At 50.8% G+C, this 7139-nt stretch overlaps 1 pseudogene; it reads left to right on the top strand.

Annotated features, from left to right (window-relative positions):
* The first annotated feature begins 6202 nt into the window (after nt 1–6202).
* On the top strand, nt 6203–6864 carry LOC142443701 (cofilin-1 pseudogene; annotated as a pseudogene).
* The last annotated feature ends 275 nt before the right edge of the window (nt 6865–7139 follow it).

Below are 7139 nucleotides of genomic sequence, written 5' to 3'. Positions count from 1 at the left end.
ACGCAGGCTCACTCTTGAGGCTCTGAACCTTCAAACATAGGAAGCTGGGTCAGACGCTGGGTAGGTAAGGGGGGAGGGGAATTGTCCACCAAGATGCTGGAAATACGACAGCACTCTAAAGTGATTTTTCAGCCAAGCCCTTTGCTCTGGCCCCCTCCTGCTGGGATCCGGCCTGCCCACATCCTGTCATGCTTCAGTACCTAAGCAGGTGCACTTGCTCCCTTCGGAGGCCTGGAGTCCTGCCATCCACTGCTCACCTCCCACCTCTTGTTGTTTTAACATTGGGTCTCCATCCCCAGAGCCTTCTCCTGGCTGCCCTTCATGAGTCAAGTGTCCTTTCATGAAGCTTTATGCTGCCAGCTAAACCAATCAGAGATCTGGGGACTTGGATAGCAACGACCTCCCCGGTCCCCCTCCCCCTCTTCTTGGCTCTTCTCTCTGAGCCCTGGATATGACAAGAGCACGAGGCAGAAGCCAGGAGACGCCGTTGGTTCACGGAGGACGTGCCTTTGTGAGCCCCGGTGCTCTGCTCCTACTGGAATGCAGGGCGGGGTGGCTGTGGGGAGCTGCCCAATCACAGAGCTTCATTTGAACTTGAGTGTCTTTCTTCCACCCCCTCAGCTGGACTTTTTGGGTTCTTGGCTTCTGTCTTAGTTTCCGAGGGTAGCTCAAAGTACCTCAAAATGGGTGGCTTTCAACCACAGCCATGTATTATCCCACAGCCCAGAGACTAGGAGTCCAAGCCCATATGTCAGTCGGTCTGGCTGTGCTCCGTCTGAAATCTCTTAGGAGACAGCCTTTCTTGGCTCTTGGCGTTTCAAGTTGTTGTTGTTAGGAGCCGTGGAAATATTGAGTCGGTTCTAATTCATAGCACAACAGAGTGAAACAGTGCTTCGTCCTGCACCATCCTCATCATCGCTGTTCTGTTTTTGCTTTTATTGCAGCCACTGTGTCCGCCCACCTCAGCGAGGGCCTGCCTCTCCTCCACTGTCCTTCCAGTTCACCAAATACGCTGTCCACCTCCAGGGTCCTCAGCCAGGCCTGGGAGCGCAGCCACAGCGTAACCGCATCTCTGCCTCCAGCTTCACTTGGGTCCTGTCCTCACGCTGGCTGTCACAGCTCTTTTCCTCTTTAGTAAAGACACTGCCCCAATAGAATTAGGACCTATCCTATTTTGGCATGACCTCAGGTTATCTGGTAACCGCTCCAAAGACCCTGTTTCCAAACAAGATCACCTTCACAGAGGCCATGATATATATATATATATATATATATATATATATATATATATATATATATATATATATATATATATATATATATGTAGGGATGGAGGAGGGAGACACACAATTCAATCCAAAATAGCTTCTCTCTAAACCCATTCTGGATTGCATTGTCTTTCACCCCTTTAGAGCCACAGTCTAAATTCTGGAAAACGATCACAGTGAGGTTACACCACAGGAGGGCATAATTCACGTTAGCTGAATATGCATGGGGAAATGGCTGGATGTGTTGGCCAATATTTCCCTATACATATTTCACCAGGCTTTTTCAAAGAAACCTATTGTAATAGGAGAATAATTAAGAGGATTTATGGGCTTTTCTTCTTTGTTTTCCAATAGGCTGACCTTCTCCCCCCTGGTTGGAAAAATCCTTCGATTTGGGAAAGGAGGAGAGGGGACCAGAACGGGTCCCTTTGTTCTGGTGCCTTTTCCACTCTGGTGGGAGGTGGTGTTGCTCGTTACCGTCCAGGCAAGGCCGTCTCTCAGCGACGCCTCGTGCGCAGGCCCAGTGTTCCGAAAGATTTTCAACTGTGACCACTCCGAAACTCATCGCCACACCGGCGTCCCCAGGAGCCTCTGGGTGGACGCAAGCAACCAGTCTCTCAGCTAATAGTTGAGCATTTCTGCCACGGTGTGCCTGGTTGAAGGATATTAAGATAACTAGAAATAATGGGCAAGGCTTAAGAGCATAAGTCTTTTCTATATCCCTTCAGGGAGTTACACATTGGGCTACTAACTGCAAGGTTAGCAGTTCAAAGCCACCAGATGCTCCGTAGGAGAAAGATGAGACTTTCTACCCCCGTAAGAGTTTACGGTCTCAGAAACCCACGGGGCAGTTCTACTTGGTCCTGTGGGGCCTCTTTGAGTGAGAATCGACTCAATGACATTGAGTTTGAGATTTGGGGTGGGTTTCTTTGGTGGGGGCGGGGGTGCAGTTTTCTCCCTCAGAGAGTCCCTGAGCAGAACAAATGTTTAAGTGCTCGGCTATTTACGGAGTGGTTGGCAGTTCAAATCTACCATGAGTGCTTTGATAGAAAGAACTCATGACACAGACATTGGAAAGCCCAGAGTGCAGTCCTGCTCTGAGACAGAATCAACATGGCAGCAACTAATTTATTGTTTTTGTTGTTGTTTAACCTGCCTTCAGTCTAGCCTCCTTCCTCTTTAACCAAGAAGCATAAACAAAAAAAAAAAATTTAAAGCCCCTCCCTGCCGTTGAAGCAACGTGGACTCACAGTGACCCTACAGGACAGTGTCAGCCTGATCCTGAGAGTTTCTGAGATTGTAACTCTTGACAGGAGTGGAAAACCCTATCTTTCTCCCGCTGCACAGCTGGTGGTTTAAAAATGCTGACCTTGCAGTCAGTGAGCCATCACATAGCTCCTACCCCACCAGGGCTCCGGCTTTATCCAACCCGCCCATTCTCTCTCTGGCCTTCTTCTGGTCATGGACAGGGCCTCATTTGGGAAGAAAAGCAATTCACCTCCCTCAACTGGAGTCCAGATGGGCAGTTACTTCTGGAAGTTCCAGCCTGTTCATCAGGAGAGGTCCTGGCACTGCTGCTGGTCTCCCAAGTGAAGACTGGGGTGCCAACCATGGTCCTAAGACCCCCAGGCCATTCCTCTCGTCTTGTCCCCAGTTCCAAAGTGGTTGCTTTCAACACTGTGGAGAGCTTCCTGTCCCCTTCTGAGTCCTGCGGTGAGCGGGATATTCCAGTGGCCCCTTGTCCCACGGCCTTGGACCTTGGCTCAAGGGGAGGGAGTGAGCAAGCCTTCTCAGCTGTCAAAGGTCGCTGCCACCTGAGCATTCCAACAGCCAAGGCAAGGGGCCTCGCTTCAGGCAGGCAGGGCCAGCACGAGGCAGAGAACGCTGTCTGTCATGGAGAAATAGAAGCCTAGAAATAACTGGTAGACATCTCCCAGATCACCTGGCCCACAGAAAGCAAATGAGGGAAAAAGACCAGAAAGATGAGCTAGCTTTCCCACGGTCACACAGGCTGTGATTACGACAGTACTCTCTCTCAATATGCTGAGCACCTACTGTGTTCACTGTGGACGCCCTGGCTGACACAAATGATTGAACACTCATCAAAAGGTAGGTAGGTCGAATCCACCCAGAGGTGTCTCAGAAAAAAATTTGGCAAATCTACTTGCAGAAATCAAGGCCTCAGAAAACCGTATGGGACTGTTTATTGTGTTGCTGATGGGTTTTAGGGTTTTGTTTTACATAATTTTTTACATGATTCCAGGCTAGGTAAATCAATAGAAATAGTCACTAGATTAATTTCCCTTTAGCATTAGGACAGGGGAGGTTGGGGGGAAATGGGGGAAGTAATAACAATAGACACAGAATTAAGAAAATAGTCTAAAATAGATTGTGGTGATACCTGCACAACTTTTAAAAATATATTTAAACCATTGCATTGTATTGTACATGAAGTATATGTCAATAAAATGCTTTTTTAAAAAGAAAGACCATTGTCAAAAAAGAAAACAGAATAAAACTCCTATGGACACATTTCTACTTTGAAACACATTGGGCCATCACTTGTCAGAATCCACTTAACAGCAACTGGTTTGGCAAGAGCTGGATTGCTAACAGCAAGCTCAGCAGTTCAAACCCACCTGCCACTCCTTGGGGAAAAAGATGAGGTTCTCCGCTCCCAAAAAGTTATACAGCTGAGACACCCAGGATGGGGTCACTTTGAGTCCGCATCTACCTGATGGCAGTGGGTATGTCTGCCTACTGTGGGGCAAAGCATTTTGCTTGTGTGTGCCCCGGTGGCTTAGTAAAATATTCATTCGACTGCTATGCTACGAGGTCAGCAGTTTGAAACCACCAGCCTCTCTGAGGGAGAAAGATGAGGTGTTCCACTTTGGGAAACCCACAGGGGGAGTTCTACTCTGTCTTCTAGGGTCATTATGAGTCCACTTGAGCTTGAAGGCAGTGAGTTTGGTTTGTTTTTTTTTAATGTTTCCCCAAAAAAAAGGAGCCCTATGGCTTAGTGGGTTATGCATTATGATACTAACTCCAAGGTTAACAGTTCAAAACTACCAGCAACTCCTTAGGAGAAAGATGAAGCTCTCTGTGCTGTAAAGATTTACAACTTCAGAGACCCACACACATCTCTACTGTGTCGGATGGGGCTGCCCTAGTCAGACCGCACGTGATGGCAGCGGGCTTGGGCTGGCCTCCCTACGACAGCCTTGCCAAGCCAGTGCTCGTGTCCCTGACTTCCCGAGAAGAAATGGGAAACCAGGTGACTTGCACGGGGTCCCTCGTGGAGCAGATAGCCAGTTGGGGGACGCACTCTTGGCCACGCCTCACGAAGGCAGAGTGTGTTCGCAGAGCGGTTAGGCGGCTGGGTTTCCGTCGTGAAAATATGCTGGACAGGTTATAGCTGCTGTTTCATAAGTGACCCGTACGTTGGGTGTCAGGGGTGGGGGTGGGGGTGGGGGTGGAAACACCTGGCCGGCCCAGGTGAAAGGATTATCCCTCTCAGCTCATCTTTCCACAGGCCTCTCCAAAGAGGCTGCAAAATGTGGACAAACGAGTTGCCGTTGGATCAAGTGCCAGCCACTGTGCATTTGCTTCCGGATTCATTGTGCCCTGGTCCTTGAGGCTGGGGACACAGAAAGGCAATGAGGATGTTAGCTTTCTCACGGGCTCGTGTGTATTAAGAAGCTCCGCGTCGTCCTGGCTGAAGGGGTAGAGCTGGTTTGGTGGCCACGCTTGCCCCATCTCTCTCTCTCTTTACTGCTTGACACCCCTTCCTTCCTTCCTTTGGGCCCTCACCCACCTGCAAAGATCTACTCTGGGCCAGAACCTTTGCCCCAGGGCCCCCTCGCTGGGCCCCACACAGACTGAGGTGCCCGTGCTGTGGGGCCCTGCTCTCTGCCCTGCGGGCTCTCTGAAAAAGCGGATCCACGTGACGGACTTGCATCCTGTACACAGCACCTTTAACATCTAAAGGGAAAACGTGTCACATTTCTTAGCAGTCTGCTAAGGGCATATTTGGGGAAGCGGAGCAGCTCACAGAGGTCCCACAATCCACAACCCTATGCCTCAGTTTCTAAGGTGGCCCCAAGTCTCTGCTTCTCCTCATCCCACATGCCCCGGGACAAGGGTCCCAATGTCCGGTTCCTGCAATGCTCTACATAATGGTGGACTGACTGCACACCTCCCAGATGCCTTCCCTTTGCCTGTCCCTGGGAAGACTGAAGCTATGTTGAAAGCTGTGTGTATGGGGGGGGGGGGGCAGAGGGCAGGGTGGAAAGTAAATCTAAACTTTTCAACGCCTATGCTGGGTCAGATTCTTTATTTCAAATCCTCAATCAGACTCAAACAACGACAAGAGTTTGGTATGATGATCCCACTCTGTTGAGGGAGAAACTGAGGTAAAGAGGTGGAATAACATTTTTACAGAGGTCTGATTGAGCTCATTGTCAAAGCCTTTCCTTTGTTAAGGGCCTGTGTGTGACCCCCTTAGTTGAAAGTGTACCTTTAGCCTCGTGTTTAATTTTCAGGAATCTGGCAAGCCAATTGTTAAACAGCCGGAAAACCAAGCCCCTCGCCGTCCAGTTCATCCCTGCTCAGCGGAGGGAGCGGGATTCCCAGCCCTGCCAGCAGAGGGGCCTACTCACTGCGCTGCACAGCACAGGCCGCAGCTCATTTAACCCACCAGCCAATAGTTCATTTACAATGATATCAGAAAGAATAAAGCACTCTGAAATGTTAAGCCAACAAGACCGGAACACTGAAAACTGCAGAACATTGTTGAAAAAATGTACGGAAAACCGAAACAAATAGAAAGATAGCCTATGTCCAGAGAATGGAGAGTGAATATTGCTAAGATGCAAGTCGGGTCCGGCAGCGGCTGCAGCGGCTCCCATCTTCTCTGCCTCTCTCTGCCAGACTCTTCCCGCTTCCAGAAACATGGCCTCTGGTGTGGCTGTCTCCGACGGAGTTATCAAGGTGTTCAATGACACGAAGGTGCGCAAGTCCTCGACACCGGAGGAGGTCAAGAAGCGCAGGAAGGCCGTGCTCTTCTGCCTGAGCGAGGACAAGAAGAACATCATCCTGGAGGAGGGCAAGGAGATCCTGGTTGGGGACGTGGGCCAGACAGTGGACGACCCCTATGCCACCTTTGTCAAGATGCTGCCTGCCTGACAAGGACTGCCGCTACGCTCTGTACGATGCTACCTATGAGACCAAGGAGAGCAAGAAGGAGGACCTGGTGTTCATCTTGTGGGCCCCCGAGTGTGCACCCCTTAAGAGCAAAATTATCTACGCCAGCTCCAAGGATGCCATCAAGAAGAAGCTGACGGCAATCAAACACGAATTACAAGCAAACTGCTCCGAGGAGGTTAAGGACCGCTGCCCCCTGGCCGAGAAGCTGGGGTCAGCGCTGTCATCTCCCTGGAGGGCAAGCCCTTGTGAGCCCCCTCCACCCCTGCCAGGAGCACCCGGCAGCCCCAGACCTGCCTGCGGGGGCTGCAGGCTGCCCCCTTCCTGCCAGACCGGAGAGGCTGGGGGGACCCCAGCAGGGGGAGGGCAATCCCTTCGCCCCAGTTGCCAGACAGCCCCCCCCCCCAGCCCCTGGACCAGCCCACCTCCCTCCGCCCCGAGGGCTCTGGCCTTCCCAAATGGCTTCTGATCTTTGATTCCTTTGTTGAAGCAGACCAAGTTCCCTCTCCGTCCCCCCAGTTGGGGAAGGGGGTTGTATTTTTTTTATTAACGTCCACTCCCCATCCCCCCTTTTCCAGGCTGCCAACTTCTAACTGCAGTAGTGAGTCCGTGCTTGTTCATTTAGCACTGTGTGTGAGTGGAAAATTAAGATGACCCGCCCCGCTCAGG

This window comes from Tenrec ecaudatus, chromosome 3 (genome assembly GCF_050624435.1).
Source record: "Tenrec ecaudatus isolate mTenEca1 chromosome 3, mTenEca1.hap1, whole genome shotgun sequence".
Lineage (NCBI taxonomy): Eukaryota > Metazoa > Chordata > Mammalia > Afrosoricida > Tenrecidae > Tenrec > Tenrec ecaudatus.
The sequence above is the reverse complement of the archived record's forward strand: the minus strand, read 5'-3'. Positions and strand labels throughout refer to the sequence as shown.